This window comes from Pyxicephalus adspersus, chromosome 2 (genome assembly GCF_032062135.1).
Source record: "Pyxicephalus adspersus chromosome 2, UCB_Pads_2.0, whole genome shotgun sequence".
Classification (NCBI taxonomy): domain Eukaryota; kingdom Metazoa; phylum Chordata; class Amphibia; order Anura; family Pyxicephalidae; genus Pyxicephalus; species Pyxicephalus adspersus.
In genome coordinates this window covers 32,785,929-32,792,815 of record NC_092859.1, presented here as the reverse complement: position 1 = coordinate 32,792,815, position 6,887 = coordinate 32,785,929, and the positions used below count along the sequence as shown (strand labels likewise).

Genomic DNA, 6,887 nt, shown 5'->3' with positions numbered 1-6,887 from the left:
AGTAATATTATCTGCATGTCATTCTTAATCAACACACCTCCAACCTCCCAAATATTTGTGCTTCCTTCTAAGAATATTTCAGGCTCATCTTTTTTCAAGCATAACATAGCATAGTACAAAATCAACACCTAAACCGCTGGTGGCATAGCTGGCAATTCTGTGTATTAGAAATAGCAGTGGTTCATGTGGCCACTAGAACTTACTGATATCTGCATATGTGAACTTATAAACCCTGATCCAAGAAAGACAGTGCTATGACCCAATTTGGGCTGTAATTTAAAGTTTAAGTTATGCAACAATTGTACGTTTAGTGCTGTTGTCCTTTACTAAATCACACCACTTTATTGGTACCACACAGCCTTTCATCTAAAAATATCCATGCCTAATTCTCCTGTTTACATGTTTGGCCCCATTTATTATTATTATTATTATTATTATTATTAATAATAATAATAATAATATTAATATTAATAAACAGGATTTATATAGCACCAACATATAACGCCCAATTGGGAGGCCCGAGGGGAGGCCCAATTCATACTTTAGGAAGTCTATACTGAGGGCAGCCTCCACTAGAGTATGGTCCTTCCCTTAGAAAAAGCAGGACACTCACACATGTTCATAATTCAGCAATAAATAAGCATACAGGCACAACAAGAAATGGACCTGGTGTATATGTTCTCTAAACAAAAGGTTGTGCAGTGCCAGGCAAGGCCACACAGTGAAAATCTCTTTATTAAATGACAACTTACACTGAAGATCCAATATTCTTTTACTGTTCTTTTAAATGATATGAAATTTGCATTGTAGATGTACAGTCACGTATAAGCAAGACCCAGCTAAAATATTATTTATTTTTATCTATCCTGTTTCTAGGGGCAGTGAATTCTAAAAATGCTTCTACAAATGTGCATTCATTTTCATCGAGGATCAGATCCATGGCATTTCCTTTTATTAATACATCAATCGCAAACACCATGTATACTAAGGTAATACAATTTAAACTTTTAAATCTGCACTCATATAAAATAATTTTGTTGATCAAATGTTTATTATCAGAATAAACATAAATACAAAAGCATTCGCTGAGTTATAAAATATCACCCATACCCCACCCGCCTCCCTTTTCCTTGCATTTACAAACAATAATCAACCAACGAGCTTACAAAAATGAAGGAATAAAAATAGGACTAAGTTTGTTCTAAACTCAGTACCTCTGTTGACAATGGTAAGCATAACAGCAATCTTTTAGACAATGACACCAATTGCTATTAAATATGAGCAAAGAGCCTTATAATCATCAAAATACCTGAAAAAAACATGCTGACCATGTTTGATTAAATTTAGTAGGGTTATCAATGAAAATTGCCCTCATTTCCTCCATGTAGTAAATTTCTTGTACTTTGTGAAGCCACTGTTGTATAGTAGGAATTGTCTGAGTCTTCCAGTAGAGAGGGATCTGGGTTTTGGCAGCGTTTGTTAAATGCATGAGCAAGGATGTCTTATAAGGTTTAAGAAACATATGATGTAGATGGAGAAGATAAAGTTGGGGAAGGAAGGAGACATCTGTACTGGCTTTTACGAACACCATGTTGCTAGTAGAGGTGTATAAGAGGGCAGTTCCACCAAATATGTTCCATCGTACCTATCTCCTTCTGACACCTCCAGCATAGATCGGATTGGTCAGGGAACTAAGCATATAATTTAGCTGGCTTGGCGTACCATTTAATATTATTATTTTTACACAGTATTTATATAGCGCCAACATATTAAGCAGAGTTTTACAAAGTCCCTATTAAAGGAGTTCACATTCTAATGTCCCTATCATAGTCATATGGCTGGGTTTCCCTAGCATGCTCAGCTTTTTGCCAGAAACCCAGAGCGATCAGGCAGGTAAGACACATTATTGCAGAAAGAACATTGCCTGTTCCTTTCTCCAATAATGACCTGCGTGATCATACAAACTTTAATTCCATATTAAAGACAATAGCACAATTTTAGATTTGGAAAATAGATTCTGTATTATTGTGCCTATTAACCTAATAATCAGATCAGCGTACTTTTTTATTTTTTTGTTTTTTCAATCTCTTATGAATATAGAATGTAACAGGGTCAATGGATCCAGAAGAAAGGCATTCTGGCTCAGTAGGAAACATGATCAGAGGCTTGCTTGTCTTCGTGTTCCCTGCCGTGGCTTTCCTTTTATACAAATGTAAGTATAACCATTTCAATCTTTAAAGTTGGACAATTCTTTCAGAGCATAAGTAAAGTATATTCAAATTCATTGTAATCAGGAGTCACTGATTTTCTAATAATAGACAAGTTGCAGTTCTGGATATGGAGAGACTCTGTATCTTCTAAAAGAGACTCCTCTAATCAATGTACAATGCATGTGCAGCTCTGTGTACATTTTCAGCTTGTTTTAATGCTGGGATAAATTTACTGTAAAGAGCATTTATGGGAGCTGAATTGTTCCAGTCCAGCCAATCAAAATGTCTGATGTTGTCAGACTCGGAAAAAGACCAGCCGGACATGCCAGGGGTGGTCATACGACAACAAGATAAATAAACAATATTAAGTGATATTTGCACAATGTGGTCTAAGTCCACCCACCACAATATGAATTCAAGATAAGTACTAGGACCTTACAATGCACACATTTAGGGGAACTTTGTTTCTGTTCTGTTTATTTTAAAGCCCTGCTGAAAATGCAGCTTAAATTAACTAAATAAATTTGCATTATTATAGCTCTGCAAACAGCAAACTTCATGTTCCCTGCTGACTAGGAAGTTCCAGCTTTGGGGCAGCAGGGGCTGTTTTGGACCTCTGCAGAGAGACCAGTTCTTCCCCACAGACTCCTTCTCTGCAGCATGCTTGAAGCGGACAGGCTTTATTTTTTCCTAGGATGTGTCTACTTTTTAAAAAAACAGACTATGACTGTTCACACATTTTGTTTCGATAAAACTAGCATTTATTAAGGTATTTTAAACTGAAATTTACCTTGAGCTGTAACTCTAAGAACATTCTGTAATTATTCTGTATTAATGTATGTGTATTGTTTAAATCTATGCACAATGATTTAATGTATTCTAATTTTATATTTATTCTTATTTTATATTTAATATAACTTAAGTATAATATAAGTATTTAATATTATTTATTGGTATTACAGGTTGCTCGTTCCAGTCAATCTGAGATGAGAATGGAAGAAAATTAGGGGAAAAAAACATTCTTTTGCATAAACACATCTATATGAAAGCCAAATTTAAGCATAAAAAGAGACTTGAAGCCCTGTGATGTACACTAACAATTTACACTAACAAATTATTTTCTATCATGTGTGTTCAAATATAAGCGTACATGGAGAAAAAGTTATTTTTAACTTTGTTAAACTATGGCTATTGCACCATTCTTCATAATTTTGTTTTATTACAAAGCGTTATACTGTATTTGTGCATTTGCATAGATCCCCAGTCAAAAACTTTCTTTTGTAGTTCTGGATGGAAGGGGTAGAACCCCTGTTAATTCTTTGTTGTTTTTTATGTCCTGTTGGGAGATTCACCCTATCTGGCAAATAAAATGTGAAGGAAAATCCAAAAATGTCATCCCTATTGCACAGCAGAACTCAATACTAACAGCCAATCAGACCCAGCTTTATGTACATGTGCTAACAGGGAGCATGCAAACAGGAGAAAGGTAAAGACTTATCAGTGTGTTACTGCTCCTTCTTTGTTCTGTAGGCAGCCTGTGGATGAGGATATTACAAACGCATTTCATTAAGGGATTTTTGCCTGGCATTAAATCAGAAAGGTCCAGAGATGCCCAGAAAAGTAGTTAGTTCCCCATGGAGTGTAACAGAAAACTGCTCTAGGCACTGTCTCCTTTTAGGACTTTTCGACCTTTTTAACATAGGTAACAAAAGACAGCAGCCAGCAGGTGGTCCTGATCCCTTCCATACATTCCCTAAAAAAAAGTCACCAATCTAGTGGAATAAACTGAATGGTTCAATAAACATACAAATGGTCAGCAGACAATCTGATGCAACCTGATGCATGAGATATAAAAGGTGTAGGTGACTAATGTATATTCACACAATTCACCTTTGTGTATGTAAAATGGCATGCTTTGTAGCACAAACCCCTGCAGTAGAAGCTAGATTGATTTGCTTTTCTACTGCTGTACCGGTTGCTGCCCACCCAGGAACCTGACCCAACAACACCATCACACCGATAATAGTGCCCAAGCTGTTGGGCACCCATAGAGTGTAGAGAGCTGACGTGTATAGGCAAAAATGTGACTTCCATCAGAGCAAAACAATATTAGGACAGAGAGTTTGACTTAGTCACTAAATTTAAACTATTTAAATCCCAAAACGCTAACTAAGCCCCTTGAGGCCATCTTTACCTGAAACTAGGTGTTCACGTCTATCAGGTTCTGTTCACAGCTTTTTCACTCAATTCCAAAAAGGAATTCCCCACAACCTGACACATAACCATTTGTGTATTATTCCAATGTATTATTTGTGTAACCAATGTGTATTATTCACTTTCCAGAACAATAGGGTACAAGTGTATGTAAATCAGTTCACAGAATAAATAACAGTTTTGGGCATCCCCATCCTTTTTCATGTAAATGGTCTTTGTAAGCTTGCTAAAGTGTGAAGACCTATAAAACTTGTGTAGTCTGTGCACTGATTTACATGCTTTTGTATCCTATTGTTCTGTGAAATGCCTATGTTCACAGTAAATGGTTCCTTTTTAGAAATATATACTGTATGTAAAAATTTTTATAGGTGGGTTTCCTCTGGACACTCCAGTTTCATCCCACATTCCAAAAACATGCAGTTAGGTTAATTGGCTTCCCCACATATTGTCCTTAGACTGTGGTAATGACTTATGTTTGAGGTAGGGACATTAGATTGTGAGCCCCTTTGAGGGACAGCAAGTGACATGAATATGGACTTTGTACAGCACTGTGTAAAATGTTGGTGCTATATAAATACTGTGCAATAATAATAATATATTTTGAAATAGGGACTACTGAATGCAGGGATATTTTAATGTATTTTGCCTTCATTTTATAATATAAATGTTGGAACAAATATTTGAGCTATATAAGCTGACAAGCTACACTGAGTGGTAGGGAACTTTTTGATTGTTTGGTGTATTGCCCTATCCTTATTCACCTTTCCTGTCCTGGTATAAATTGATTGGAACAGCTGCAATTGTTTGCTTTGATGTATGCTCCACAACACCACATTTCTAGTTTTGTACACTGGGTGTTGGTACTAATATCTATTCTCATTGTCCATGGATTTCTGTGTGCTGGGTGAACCTCTTTTTGATATGACATATGAAAAAAAAGTCAATTTCAGCTTTGCAAGCATTTAGAGTTTTAGATGATGATCAACAGTAGCAGCTTTTATATTGCTTTTATACACAACTTCCTTCAAGATAATTAAAGATAATTAAAATAATGGAAGTGCAGTCTTCCTGTTCTTTGATTTAACATTATCTGTCTCCATCACTTTATACTGCATGCAACTTCGTGTCGGATGTACAATTCTATTACAGCACAACCTAACTATGGCACTTTGCATGTCTCCTCTGCGGAAAAAAAAGAACGCTGCACTTTTGTTCTGAATTTGTATTCTTTGCTCTTGCTGTTGGCGGCATTTTCAGTGTAGAATACCTCTTGACCTATTCCTGGCAAAATAAAGCTGATGCAGGACTTGAATGGCTAAAAGATGCCAGGCCATGAAGAAGAAGATGAAAATATGGCAGCAGGACAGAGCAGTGATTTACTGGAGCAGATCTAATGACATCATAAAAAAACAAGCACTTATGTACAATTAAAGTGTATGTACCGTAAGAGTGAATGTGAACCATAACAGTGAATGTCTCTATTTTTCTATTTTAGTCTGCTTTTTGAAAGCATTTTAATATATCTGTCTGCACAATTAAAAAAGGGGGTTAGAAATGTAAAGTTGTCCTGTGCACACTTCCTGTGTTACTCCAAGAACTCATTTCTGGTGCTTATCTTTTATTAGAAAACAATATTGAGGAAGGTGAGTATAATAAAAGGGAACATGTGTACAACAGACAGGTGGCCCAGGGCTGACACTAGTTCTTGTAATTTCAGTCCACATTATGCCATGTGGTGTCATTCCACAATGGACAGTAGTAGTATAATGGGTGAATTCCGTACTTTATGTGTCTGTAAAAATATAAAACAGCAGAAATATGCATTTAGGTTTAAATATTGTATTTTTGCCGTGGAATACGCCATAACCCGCTTGTGTTTCATGAGTAATGTTGCAGACTGGGTCTCTTTACACATCCACAGCAGACCGATGATAATGTGTTACCCTTCACAACCACAAGATGTCAGCATAGAGTCCAAGTGCAAAGCCAGCCAATTAGAATCCATAGGGCAGCTCTTCCGCCCACCAAAGCCAGCTCTTTTTCCCGTTCAAGTCCCGCCCATTAGTTCTCGTCGTGACTTCCGGGTCCGGAGGAGAGCGCAGTGCGCGTATTTCCGTCCTGCGTTCCAGGGGCTTTGTGTGGCTTTCAGCGGGCTTCTTTGTGCGAGGAGAGCGGGAGGCGTTGAGGTGAGAATGTCGGGGTTTTGTGTCCGGTGTGAGTTCCAGGGCCGCGGGCAGACGCTGGCGAAGCACAGTTGTGTGGGTGGTGGCCTTTCTTTAATAAGAGGTTGCTAAGGGCGAATCACTGTGTGCCCTTCCCTCGTGTGAGGAGGCCGCGCACCCCAGGCTTACTGGAGGCCCTGCTGTGCCCTCTCCCGTCACACCTTACAGATTGGTTATTAGTTTGGTTTTATACAGGACCGGTCCTCTATTTACTACTTCATGTTCATGGCTTTGAAAATGT

General features: G+C 37.6%; 1 protein-coding gene and 1 long non-coding RNA gene across 3 annotated transcripts in view; both read left to right on the top strand.

The window, feature by feature from the left end:
• LOC140323347 (uncharacterized) overlaps window positions 1-5,219 on the top strand; it is an 8,932-nt gene extending 3,713 nt beyond the window's left edge. Inside the window, exons 2-4 of the long non-coding RNA XR_011919354.1 lie at window positions 877-989; window positions 2,101-2,212; window positions 3,173-5,219. This is a non-coding gene — a long non-coding RNA (uncharacterized lncRNA). The remainder of the gene's footprint in view (window positions 1-876; window positions 990-2,100; window positions 2,213-3,172) is intronic.
• A 1,280-nt stretch (window positions 5,220-6,499) lies between these two features.
• Window positions 6,500-6,887, top strand: part of MATR3 (matrin 3) — a 20,632-nt gene continuing 20,244 nt past the window's right edge. The window contains exon 1 of one of the 2 annotated variants that reach the window (XM_072400324.1): window positions 6,500-6,610. The gene's annotated coding sequence lies outside the window, so the exon portion shown is untranslated. The remainder of the gene's footprint in view (window positions 6,611-6,887) is intronic. The other variant, XM_072400325.1, reaches the window with a different exon arrangement.